The 12,722-nt window shown below is 46.1% G+C and overlaps 1 non-coding gene across 1 annotated transcript; it reads right to left on the reverse strand.

Moving 5' to 3' along the window:
- Positions 1 to 11,772: 11,772 nt before the first annotated feature.
- Positions 11,773 to 11,969, reverse strand: LOC139266439 (U2 spliceosomal RNA). Its single transcript, XR_011593711.1, has one exon. It is a non-coding gene; the product is annotated as a U2 spliceosomal RNA (small nuclear RNA).
- Between the last annotated feature and the right edge of the window lie 753 nt (positions 11,970 to 12,722).

Here is a 12,722-nt window from a genome sequence, read left to right on the forward strand (position 1 = left end):
GAAAAGCTTTGCTAAAATCCATACACATTATATCATACGCACTGCCCTCATTGACCTCCTCGAAATTAATTCAAGTTAGTCAGGCACGACCTTCCCTTAACAAATCTACGCTGACTGTCCTTGATTAATCCATGTCTTTCCAAATGAAGATTTATCCTGTTCCTCAGGAATTTTTCCAATAATTTTCCCACCACTGAAGTTAGGCTGACTGGCCTGTCATTACTCGGTCTATCCCTTTCTTTCTTTTTAAACATTAGCAGTCCTCCAGTCCTCTGGCACCACACCTGTAGTCAGAGAGGACTCGAAAATGTCTCTGCTATTTCCTCTTTTGCTTCTCTAAACAGCCTAGGATACATAAAAACATAAGAAATCAGAGCAGGAGTAGGCCATTTGGCCCGTCGAGCCTGCTTTTCCATTTAATAAGATTATGGCTGATCAGATCATGGACTCAGTTCCACTTCCCTGCCCGCTCCCCATAATCCTTTATTCCAATATTGCTCAAAAATCAGTCTATCTCTGCCTTAAATATATTCAATGACCCAGTCTCCATAGCTCTCTGAGAGAAGAAATTGCTCCTCATCTCAGTTTTAAATGGGCGGCCCCTTTTTCTGAGATTATGTCCCCTAGTTTTAGTTTCCCCTATGAGTGGAAATACACTCTCTGCATCCACCTTGTTGAGTCCCCTCATTATTTAATATGTTTCGATAAGATCACCTCTCATTCTTCTGAACTCCAATGTGTATAGGCCCAACCTACTCAACCTATCTTCATAAGTCAATCCCCTCATCTCCGGAATCAACCTAGTGATCCTTTTCTGAACAGCCTCCAATGCAAGTATATCCTTTCTTAAATACAGAGACCAAAACTGTATGCAGTACTCGAGGTGTGGCCTCACCAATACCTTGTACAGTTGTAGCAGGACTTCTCTGCTTTTATACTCCACCCCCCTTGCAATAAAGGCCAACATTTCATTTGCTTTCCTGATTACTTGCTGTACCTGCATACTAACTTTTTGTATTTCATGCACAAGGACCCACAGGTTCCTCTGTACTGCAGCACTTTGCAATTTTTCTCGATTTAAATAATAATTTGCTTTTCTATTTTTTCTGCCAAAGTGGATAACCTCACATTTTCCCACATTATACTCCATCTGCCAAATTTTTGCCCACTCACTTAGCCTGTCTATATCCCTTTGCAGATTTCTTGTATCCTCCTCATAATTTGCTCTCCCACCTATCTTTGGATCATCAGCAAACTTGGCTACATTACTCTCGGTCCCTTCATCCAAGTCATTAATATAGATTGTAAATAGTTGAGGCCCCAGCAATGATCCCTGCAGCATCCCACGAGTTGCTGTTTGCCAACTGGAAAATGACCCATTTTTCCTGACTCCCTATTTTCTGTCAGTTAGCCAATCTTCTCCCCATGTTAATATATTTTCCCCAACCCCATGAACTTTTATTTTGTGCAGTAACCTTTTATGTGGCACCTTATCAAATGCCTTCTGGAAATCCAAATGCACGACATCTGCTGGTTCTCCCTTATCCATCCTGCTCGTTACATCCCCAAAGAACTCCAGCAGATTGGTCAAACGTGATTTCATTTTCATAAAACCATATTGACTCTGCTTGATTGAATCATGCTTTTCCCAATGTCCTGCTACTGCTTCCTTAATAATGGACTCCAGCATTATCCCAACAATACATTTCATCTGGGCCTGGGGTTTTATCCACTTTCAAACCTGCTAAGCCCTTAATACTTCCTCTCTCACTCTGTTTATCTCATCTAAGGGAGCTAGGAAAAAGATTAAAAAGTAGGACCTCAAAGACAGTAATCTCTGGATTACTCCCGGTGCCACGCGCAAGTGAGTATAGAAATAGAAGGATAGCGCAGATGAATGCTTGGCTGGAGAGATAGTGCAGGAGGGAGGACTTCAGATTCCTGGGACATTGGGACTAGTTCTGGGGGAGGTGGGATCAGTACAGGCCTGACGGGTTGCACCTTAACATGGTGGGATGGGCACCAGGATGTAACATTAGAAAGGGGATATAAAGTGCTCAAAGGATTGGGAGAGGCGGAGAGCACGTAAGTAAAAAATAGTAAGGTATTAGGCAGGGTCAATCTAAGAGAGAATACATGATGGTCTAAGATGGGTTTACAGTGTATGTATGTGAACGCACGAAGAATAGTAAACAAGGTAAGTGATGTGGCAATAACTGAGACCTGGCTCAAAAAAGGGCAAGATTGGGTACTAAATATTCCTGGTTATAAGGTGGGAAGGAAAGATAGGAAGTGGTATGGCAGTATTAGTTACAGTGCTGGAGAGTGAGGATGTCCTGGAGGGGTCAAGGGCAGAATCTATATTGCTAGAGTTAAGAAATAATCGAGGTGCCATTACGGGTACTGGATGTATTCTATAGACCACCAAATATCGGGAAAGATATGCAGGAGCAAATTTGCAGAGAAATTACAGAGATGTACAAGAATAATACAGTTGTAATAATGGGAGACTTCAACTTTCTGAAAAGACTGGGATCATAATAGTCTAAAGAGCAGAGAGGGGAAGAATTTCTGAAGTGTGTTCAGGAGAACTTTCTTGATCAGTATGTTTCCAGCCCGACGACGGAGGAAGTATTGCTGGATCTGGTTCTGGGAATGAGTTAGGTCAAGTGCAGCAAGTGTCACTAGGTGAACATAGTAATATAAGGTTTAGATTAGATATGGAAAAGGACAGGGAGAAATCTAGAGTAAAAATGTTTAACTGGGGGAAGGCCAATTTCAGTGGGATGAGAATAGATCTGGCCCGGCTAAACTGGAATCAAAGATTGTCAGGAAAAACTGTAATGGAACAATGGGTTCCCTTTAAAGAGGAAATAGTTCAGGTACAGTTGAGGTACATTCCCACTAAGGGCAACTAAAGTCAGGGCTCAATGGATGATGAAAGAGATAGAGAATATGATGAAGCAGAAAAAGAGTGCATTTAACAGAGGCCAGGTTGCAAATACATCTGAGAATCAGGCTATATATAGAAAGATCAGAGGAGAAGTGAAAAAGAAAATAAGAGGGGCAAAGAGAGGGTATGAGAATAGAATAGCGGCTAACATAAAAGGTAATCCAAAAGTCTTCTATAAGCATATAAATAGTAAAAGGGCAGTAAGAGGAGGGGTGGGACCAACTAGCGACCAAAAAGGAGACCTATGCATGGAGGCTGAGATACTAAACGAGTACATTTCATCTGTCTTCATCAAGGAAGAGGATGCTGTCATAGACATAGTGAAGGAGGAGGTAGTGGAGATACTTGATAGGGGATATTAGAAAAGCTGGCTGTATTTAAAGTAGATAATTCACCAGGAGCAGATGAATGCATCCTAGGATGCGAAGGGACTGGCCATATTATTCCAATCCTGCATAGATACGGGGGTGGTGCCAGAGGACTGGAGAATTGCAAATGTTACACCATTGTTCAAAAAAGGGTTTAAAGATAAACCCAGCAACTACAGGCCAGTCAGTTAAACGAGTTGATGAGGGTAATGTGGTTGACGCAGTATACATGGATTTCCAAAAGACGCTGATAAAGTGCCACATAACAGGCTTGCCAGCAAAGTTGAGGCCCATGGAATAAAAGGGACAGTGGCAGCATGGATACGTAATTGGCTAAGTAACAGGAAACAGAGAGTGTGGTGAACGGTTGTTTTTCGGACTGCAGGAAGATACGCAATGGTGTTCCCCAGGGGTTGGTTCTAGGACCACTGCTTTTCTTGATATATATTAATGACTTGGACATGGATGTACGGGGCATCATTTCAAAATTTGCAGATGATACAAAACTTGGAAGTATAGTGAACAGTGAGGAGGATAGTGATAGTCTTCAGGAAAAAATGGGTCGACACGTGGCAGATGAAATTTAATGCAGAAAAGTGCGAAGTCATACATTTTGGTAGAAAGAACCAAAGGCGACGTAAGAAAAAACTTTTGTTACGCAGCGATTGGTTAGGATCTGGAATGCACTGCCTGAATGGGTGGGGAAGACAGACTCAATCTTATCTTTCACAATGGAGCTGGATAAGTATATAAAGGAAAACAATGTGCAGGGCTACAGAGAAAGGACAGGGGAGTGGGACTGGCTGAGAGCAGGCACGTGCTCGACAGGCTGAATGACCTTCCATGCTGTAAACATTCTATGATTCTATGGGTTACAATTTCGGGTTTTAGCGGTTTTGCCCGTTTCAGGCAATAGTCGCAGCAAAAAAAATGTTTCAACCACTGGATTACCATTACTACCAGAACTCGCAAAATTCGGCAAACAGTGAAGATCGTTAGCGATAGCGATAAATCCGCCATTGCACAACAGAATTTGTATGCTGGAGCTGAAATTAAGGACTGGAAAAAAAAAATCGGAACTTCTGCACGTGCGCGAACCCTTTTTACTTTTTGCAATTTTTTTCTTCTTCCCGCGCGTCTGGTCAGCTATCAGGGAGAGCTGCACGTGCACAGTACACCCAGGGCTGAATCAGCCATTTTTAGATTTCATTCACGATGGGAGCAGGCAGAGAGCCAGAAAGTTCAGCAGTGAGTCAAACGAGGCCCTTGTCACTGCTGTTGAAAGGAGATGGACAGAATTAAACAGGGTTGTGCAAGTAAATCCCTCCCAGCCGTTTTTCACAGAATTTGGAGCAGCATAGCTGAAGAGGTCTCCTATATTGATGCCATACAAAGGACCTACACACAGTGCCTCAAGAGGTTTAATGACCACTGCAGGGTCGTTAGAGTAAGTAATATTTTTATTGATGCACTCCTTCATTACTTAAATTATAAATCTGACACACTATTTGTTCTCATGCTGTTGGTATAGGTCGGCTTAGTGTTGCACCTTATTTGCCATGAATGATCTTTACACATTATTAAGATTGCTTTCTGAGATCTTAAAAGATGTTTCTACACTTTAATGTCTTCCTCATGAACCATATGCAACTTCCAGGACCATTAAACAGAAGACTGTATTAAATGCACACAGTATGGTATAAGTGCTTTGGTGTTTATTTGTGTGTGCCATAAGAACAGATGAGCCCTCTGGTAACCATTCCCATTGTCACCTTTGCAGGGAAAGATGTCCCACAACCACCGGGAGCAGCGGCAGACAGGTGGCAGTCCACCCCGAAGCATGCCTCTGACAGACATCAAGGAGAGAGTGGCTGGTCTGATCTGTGCCTCAGGAAGAGCAACTGCGATGGGGGTGCTGACCCCCCATTTGATAGTGAGAGTAAGTCCTGCACACTCCCCGGGCTGGGTTGAGGCAATGTGATGTAGTGTCTGTGGACTAGGATTGGGGCAATGTCATACATATAATGGCGACAGTCCTTCAAATAAGCCTGTGCTATATGACCTTGTGCATGTCACTCTGCCCCCTCCCCTGCTGCTAACCACTCGTCTGTTGTTTTCTAATACCAGATGAGGAGTCGCATGCACCAAATCCTTCAATGGAAGTCTCCACCTCAGGCCGTCATGTGGGGGGCAGGGGGCAGGGGGGGGGGAGAACGAAGACGAGGACGACAAATTTGAAGGAAAGGAGCGGACGGAGCAGTCTACTCTGAGTGGGTGGGGGGGGGGGGAGTGGATACACTCGACATCTCTTTTTCCTCTGGACAACACCTCGTCTGAGGATGAAACATTCCCGGGCTTTCAGCCATCCAAGGCCCCGAGTACTAGTGGCGCGCAGCACTCCCAGGGTTGAATCGCATATGCCGTCTCTCCAGAGGGTGAGGTGGCAAAGTCGGTCTGCTGACAGACAGGCAGATGCACACCTGGACATGGTGGGTCTGTCCAGGAAGAGGGTCCAGCTCACCCAACAGCTCCTGGAGATATTGGGGAGGATTCCCGCCAGCATCATGACACTATCTGCGAACATGACGGCGGTCGGGTCACAGGTTGTCCATGCAAGCCGCGAAACCTGCGAGGCTGTCAATGCCCACGCACAATTGATGGCCTCCATCTGTGATACTGCAGTCCCCAGTGTCACACCCAGACCCACATCACCTGTGAGTGGCAACGCCGAGCAAGAGGCTTGCCACTCAGAAGCCGGGCCTTCCATACCCCGAACTTCTCCAGTGGATCCACACATGGCGTCTCCATTGTCTTTCCCCTCAATACAGCAGAACTCCTGCTGCTGTGCTGCACAAACTCTTGGTGCCAACTTGGGTAGGGTCATGACGTGAGGGAGAGGGGTTAGGGTGGGGGGGGGGGGGGGGGGCGGAAGAGCCGGAGGTAAAAGATGTTCAGTGTAGGGGTTGTTGTTTTGTTGTTGATTTGTTGTTATTTTATAAAAGTTTTAAAAGTTTACAAATTCTGTTGAAGCACTGCTTGAGCACTCCAATTGTCTGTTCAACGATGCTGCGTGTGGCTATATGGCTCTCATTATAGCGATGCTCGGCTTCTGTCTGAGGGTTCCGGAAGGGGTTCGTGAGCCAGGTGGCGAGGCCGTAACCTTTGTCCCCCAGCATCCAGCTCTGGCCTTGTGGTTAACGCTCGAACAGGTATGAGACACTGCTCTCGCACAAGATGAAAGCATCATGGATGCTCCCTGGATATCGGGCATTGACTGCTATGATGCACTGAGTATGGTCGCAGATGATCCGTACGTTCATGGAGTGGAATCCCTTTCGGTTTGTCTGGATTGTCTAAAGGTGCTTGCAGGGCGATGTGCGTACAGTTAATGGCACCCTGAACCTTGGGGAAGCCAGCAATTCATCCAAAATGTACATCCCTCTCATTCTGTGCCTCCTTGGTCATTGGGAAGTTTATGAAGTCCATCCTGCGTACATACAGTGCAGTCACTTGGCGAATGTCCCCCCCCTGATGCCTGAAAGGAGTCGGAGGCATAGCAGACGTGCCGCAGTCACCTTCACCTCGATGGGCAGCGCAGTCCTGTTGCCACTAGTAGGCTGTAGGTCTGCCTTTATGAGCTGGCATATCTCTGTGACCACCTCTTTTCGGAAGTGCAGCCTGCTAATGCACTGTGCCTTAGAGAGCTGCAGGTATGAGCGCTGTTGCCTGTAAATTTGTGGGGGGGGGGGGGGTAAGGCCTCCTCCCCATATGTCTGCGACGTCTTCGATTACACTCAAAATGCTCATCAATAAGCCTTCTTCAAGCTTGACGCTGTATAAATACAGCAGCCAGGAATAATGGCTGACATAGTATAGACCCCATTTTAAAAAAAGTACTTATATATCCTTTAAAACGAACTATAAACTCACATAAAACTTCACTGTATAAAATGCAGCCTTCTTCTCCAAATCCTTTTATGCACTCAACCTATGCTCCTTTTTAGTGCCGGGTGCGCCCTGGGTTCGACTGGTTTTTGCTGGCGGGTTCCCTGGCGGATGCTAAATCGGAAAATATCGCCAAATTTTCCACCCGGGGTGATAGTGCAGCGTTGCATGCTGATTAACGTCATCCAAATGGTAAAAACATCGGGCGGGCGCTAAGTTTTAGTGCTGCCACAAAACCACTGTCGAAAGTTCCGCCCGGGCACAAAATGTTGTGCGATTCATTTAGCGCCAAAAAAAGTCGTTTTTGCAATTTGTCCAGGTGAAAAAACGAGCGCAAACCTGTCGAAAATCTAGCCCTATGATTCTCACAGAGGAGGTCGCCCTGTAGTCTTGTGAGTTGCAGAGCAGCTGGTGGCGGGAGCAGAGAGAGGGGGACATCTCAGCAAGCTGGTGACAGAATTACATCTCATACAACCACATGGCATACGACAGTCACTCATAAAAGGAATTATGTCAGCAGCCAGTGAATGTTCATCATATGCATAATGGTATCATTATCCATTCTTGATATTACATTCCCAAACAAAGGTGATGTAAGAAAAATCTTATTTATGCAGCAAGTGGTTACGATTTGGAATGCTCTCCCACAGGATAAAGAGGAGGTAATAAAAAGGCTGGCTGTAAAAGTGTATACGTCATCAGGACTGGATGGGATGCATCCTAGGGGGTTGCTAAGGGAAGTAAAAGTGGAAATTGTGGAGGTACTGGCCATAATTTTCCAATCCTCATTAGATACGTAGATGGTGTCAGAGGACAGGCAAATTGGAAATGTTATATCCTTGTTCAGAAATGGGTATAAGGATAAATCCAGAATCTACTGGCCAGTCAGTTTAACCTCGGCAGTGGGGAAACTTTTAGAAACGATAATCCAGGACAACATTAACAGTTACTTGGACAAGTGTGGATTAATTAAGGAAAGCCGGCACAGATTTGTTAAAGGCAAATTGTGTTTAACTAACTATATTGAGTTTTTTGATGCGGTAATAGGGAGGGTTGATGAGGGCAATACAGTTGGCGTGTACATGGACTTCCAAAAGATGTTTGATAAAGTGCCACATAATAGGCTTGCCAGCAAATTTGAAGCCCATGGAATAAAAGGGACAGTGGCAGCATGGAGACGAAATTGGCAAAGTGACAGAAAACAGAGTAGTGGTGAACGGTTGTTTTTCAGACTGGAGGAAGATATACAGTGGTGTTCCCCAAGGGGTCATTTCTGGGACCACTGCTTTTCTTGATGTATATCAATGGCCTGGATTTGGGTGTACAGGGCACAATTTCAAAATTTGCTGATGACACAAAACTTGGAAGTATAGTGAGGAAGATAGTGATAGACTTCAAGAGGATATAGACAGGCTGGTGAAATGGGCGGACACGGGGCAGATGAAATTTAAAGCAGAAAAGTGCAAAATGATACATTTTGTAAGAAGAATAAGGAGAGGCAATATAAATGAAAGAACATAAGAACATAATAATTAGGAACAGGAGTAGGCCATCTAGCCCCTCGAGCCTGCTCCGCCATTCAACAAGATCATGGTTGATCTGGCCGTGGACTCAGCTCCACTTACCCGCCCGCTCCCCGTAACCCTTAATTCCCTTATTGGTTAAAAAAAATTTTTTTACAATCCTATGATTATATATTATTTATATATTTAGGATTTTAGTACAAATTCATCAATCAAATTAAACCTGACCTGAACATTCTGTCCATACAGACACTGCCCCATCCCCACGTTATCAGATAGGAGTCATTGTTCCTGAATATGCCTCTGTAAAATAACCTGCTGTTCCATTCTGTGTAGGACCGAGGCCCCACACAGAATGGAACAGCAGGTTATTTTACAGAGACATATTCAGGAACAATGACTCCTACAGAGACATATTCAGGGTACAATGTTATAGCAAGACTTGGGGGTATATGTGCACAAATCGTTGAAGGTGGCAGGGCAGGTTAAGAAAGTGGTTAAAAAAAACATATGGCATCCTGGTCTTCATAAATAGAGGCATAAGAGAACAAAAGTAAGTAAATTATAATGAACCTGTATAAAACACTGGTTTGGCCATAACTGGAGTATTGTGTCCAATTCTGGGCACCGCATTTTAGGAAGGATGTGAAGGTCTTAGAGAGGGTGCAGCAACGATTTATATGAATGGTTCCAGGGATGAGGGACTTCAGTTATGTGGATTAACTGGATGAGCTAGGATTGTTCCCCTTAGAGCAGAGAAGGTTGAGAGGAGAATTGATAGAGGTATTCAAAATCATGAGGGATCAAGACAGAGTAGATAGAGAGAAACTGTTCCCGTTGGCTAAAGGTTCGAGAACCAGAGGACATAGATTTAAGGTGATTGGCAGAGATCCAAAGACGACATGAGGAAAAACCTTTTTACGTAGCAAATGGTTAGGATCTGGATTGCACTGCTTGAGAGGGTGGTGGAGGCAGATTCAATTGTGGCTTTCAAAAGGGAATTGGATAAGTACCTGAAGAAAAAAAACTTGCAGGGCTACAGGGAAAGGGCAGGGGAGTGGGACTAGCTGAAGTGCTCTTGCAGAGAGCCGGCACAGGTTCGACAGGCTGAATGGCCTCCTTCTGTGCTGTAACCATTCTATGATTCTATGATTCTAGGAGCCTCCAGCTTCTGAGGGTGCACCATCAGCAGACCCAAGCACCCCTAGCATCAGCGCAGAAACACACACCTCGGTGGGTGCTATGCGAGATAGAGTAGTGTTGTCACCTGGTGTCTCACAAGTCACAAATGAGCAAAAGGCGATGTGGTGATAGGGACAGCAGTGGAAACTCCTTGCTGGAGGGCACAGGACGATCTGCTTTGCTGCATGCAGATGTTCAGCCATAAGCACCATTGAGAAAGAGGGCAATTTTGGAAGTGCAGGAAGAAATGCAGGAGGCTTTGGACAGATTTTACGACCCCGATATCTGCAAATGTGCGGAGAATGGCGGAGCCGATCTACAACAAGAGCACCACCATATAGCAGGCGATGGCGAATGTAGGCTCTTCCATGGAACGGATGGCCACCTGTATAGAGCAGCTAATATGCCACTTGGAGCACATGCTGTCTATGGAGAACAGATGGCAGAGGCTCATAGACTGCCTCACCAGGAGGGATGTAAATGTAAAAGTGGATCCTCATCGCCCCACTCCTGTGCAGCAAGGTGCTGTCTAGCTCCTTGCTAGCAGAAAATTGTGGGTGGCCCATGAGAGGGATGATGGTGAGAGGAATATGGAAGTGGAGGCTCTTCTTAAAACGCTCACATTTCTCCCCCTTTACCTCCCCCTCAGTCAGAGTCCAACATGCCTCCTCAACGTGATGGCCAAGTCTGCCCCTGCACAGTCGCAGGAGGAGCCGACTTTGGTGGGGCCATCAGAGGCTCCATAATCCAGTGGACATCCTCAGTCGCAGTCACAGCAAGTAAGTGAGCATGCTGCCTCTACCTCGTAGAAGCATGCGTAAGTGAAAGATGACACAGAGGTAGATGCACAAGGGTAAGCACATGGGTGTTTAAAGAACTGGTTCTGTTAAGGTTCAGTTACTCTCATGCGACACATAAAATTATTTATTTTCACCAGTTTCCAGTCATGCCCAATTTTGTCTGCTACGTTGGAAGTGGCTGAGTGAATTGGAGTGAACGGTGAGATATAACGTTACCTCCAGCAATGGAGGTCAGTGTGAAAGGAATGGCTTGGTCAGTGCAGGGATGCTTTATGGTGTTGCTGAGGGTGGGGTGTGGTGGTAATGGAACCTGCCACAGCATGTGGCAGCCATATGGTTGCAATGCAAAAAGTTAAGTAAATCTGGCCATGATGTGGCCATCCGTGGCCTCCCGGGCAGCAATGTGCTCGGGTGCTGGTGGCATCTGGACCTCGAGTTCCTCCTCCTCTGAAGAGGCTGTACACTCAGAGCCTTGCTCCTCATGCAGCGCTAATCCTCGCTGATGCGCTGTGTTGAGCAGCGTGTGGCAGATGACGACAATTCGGAAGACCCGGGCCAGTGCGTACTGAAATGCTCCTCCAGATCTGTCAAGGCATCTGAAGCGCTTATTTTTTTCATGCTTATTATTTGCTCTATGACAAATCTGGTGGACATGTGGCTTTCATTATATCTCCCCTCGGCGTGAGTACTTGGCTTCTTCAAGAGTGTCATGAGTCACATCTTTAGTGGATAGCCCTTCTCTCCAAGCAGCCTGCCGGAAAGTCTGTTTAGAGGTTTGAAGAGCTGAGGGAGGGTGGACTGGCGCAGAACGAAAGAGTCATGACAACTTCCAGGGATTTTTTTTTTTTTTATTTATTCGTTGCCAATCTTTCCAATTCTTTGTCAGATCACAAACGCCAGAGGTCACCTTGCACACATCAAGGATTACCCTGCGCCAATGCTCTTAGCCAAAAGGCCTAGAGCCCAAGCACCGTTCCTGGAAGTACTGCAATACCAGGTTCGTGCCATGGAGGTGGATGGGTCAGGCCCCCCACACACCTCCGTGGAGGTGGATGGGTCAAGCCACCCCACCCACCTCCTATTTCCAAAAAGCATAGGAGAATCACCTTCCTGATCCAGGGAGAACCACGTTGGGGTCATGGTTACTCCCCTGTCAGGTCAGTTACGCATGATCTTAGCCAAAAGGCCGAGAAGAATTTGGCGCACACAGGCGTGATGATCATTTTATGGTTGCAGACCAGTTGCACATTGAGGGAGTGGAAGCCCATGTAGTTGATAAACACTTCTGGGTGATGATGGTGTGCCCTGATGGCCACATGTGTGCAGTCAATGATGCCCTGTCCCCGTGGGAAACCAGCCAGAGCCACAAAGCCGAGCGCCCGCTCAGTAACACTGGCCTCATCAGTGGCAAAGTTGTTGTAATTGGCTGACTTGTCAAACAGGGCATCGGTGACCTGTGTGATGCATTTGTGGGCGGCCGACTGCGAGATGCCGCAAAGGTCTGCTGCAGATCGCTGAAAGGAACCTGAGGCAAAGAAGTTGAGTGTGCTGGTGACTTTGACAACCACTGGTAAGGTGTTTCTACCAGGTCCTCTGGGCACCAGGTCTTGCTCCAGCAATGTGCAAATGTCTGTGACGACCTAGCACAATAGCCTGAGTTTCCTTTGGCATTGCTGTTCAGTTATGTTGAGAAAGCTCATCCTCTGCCTGTATATCCTGTGTTGGGGGTATAGCCTCTGGCACGGTGTAGCCCTGTGCTGATGCGCTCCTGTGGAGCATCAGGTCATGGAGGAGAAGGTTGGTGGTGGTGTCGTTGCTGGTGTACCTGCTCCTACTGGTGTTGGGGCTCATCCTTGTCCAATTCTGAAGATCAAGGTGAGACAGTATAAATAGCACCCATGCTGATGTAATAGATGACAGGTCAAGTAGAGATCAGAGCAGCAATCTGTCA

This window comes from Pristiophorus japonicus, chromosome 6 (genome assembly GCF_044704955.1).
Source record: "Pristiophorus japonicus isolate sPriJap1 chromosome 6, sPriJap1.hap1, whole genome shotgun sequence".
Taxonomy (NCBI): Eukaryota; Metazoa; Chordata; class Chondrichthyes; family Pristiophoridae; genus Pristiophorus; species Pristiophorus japonicus.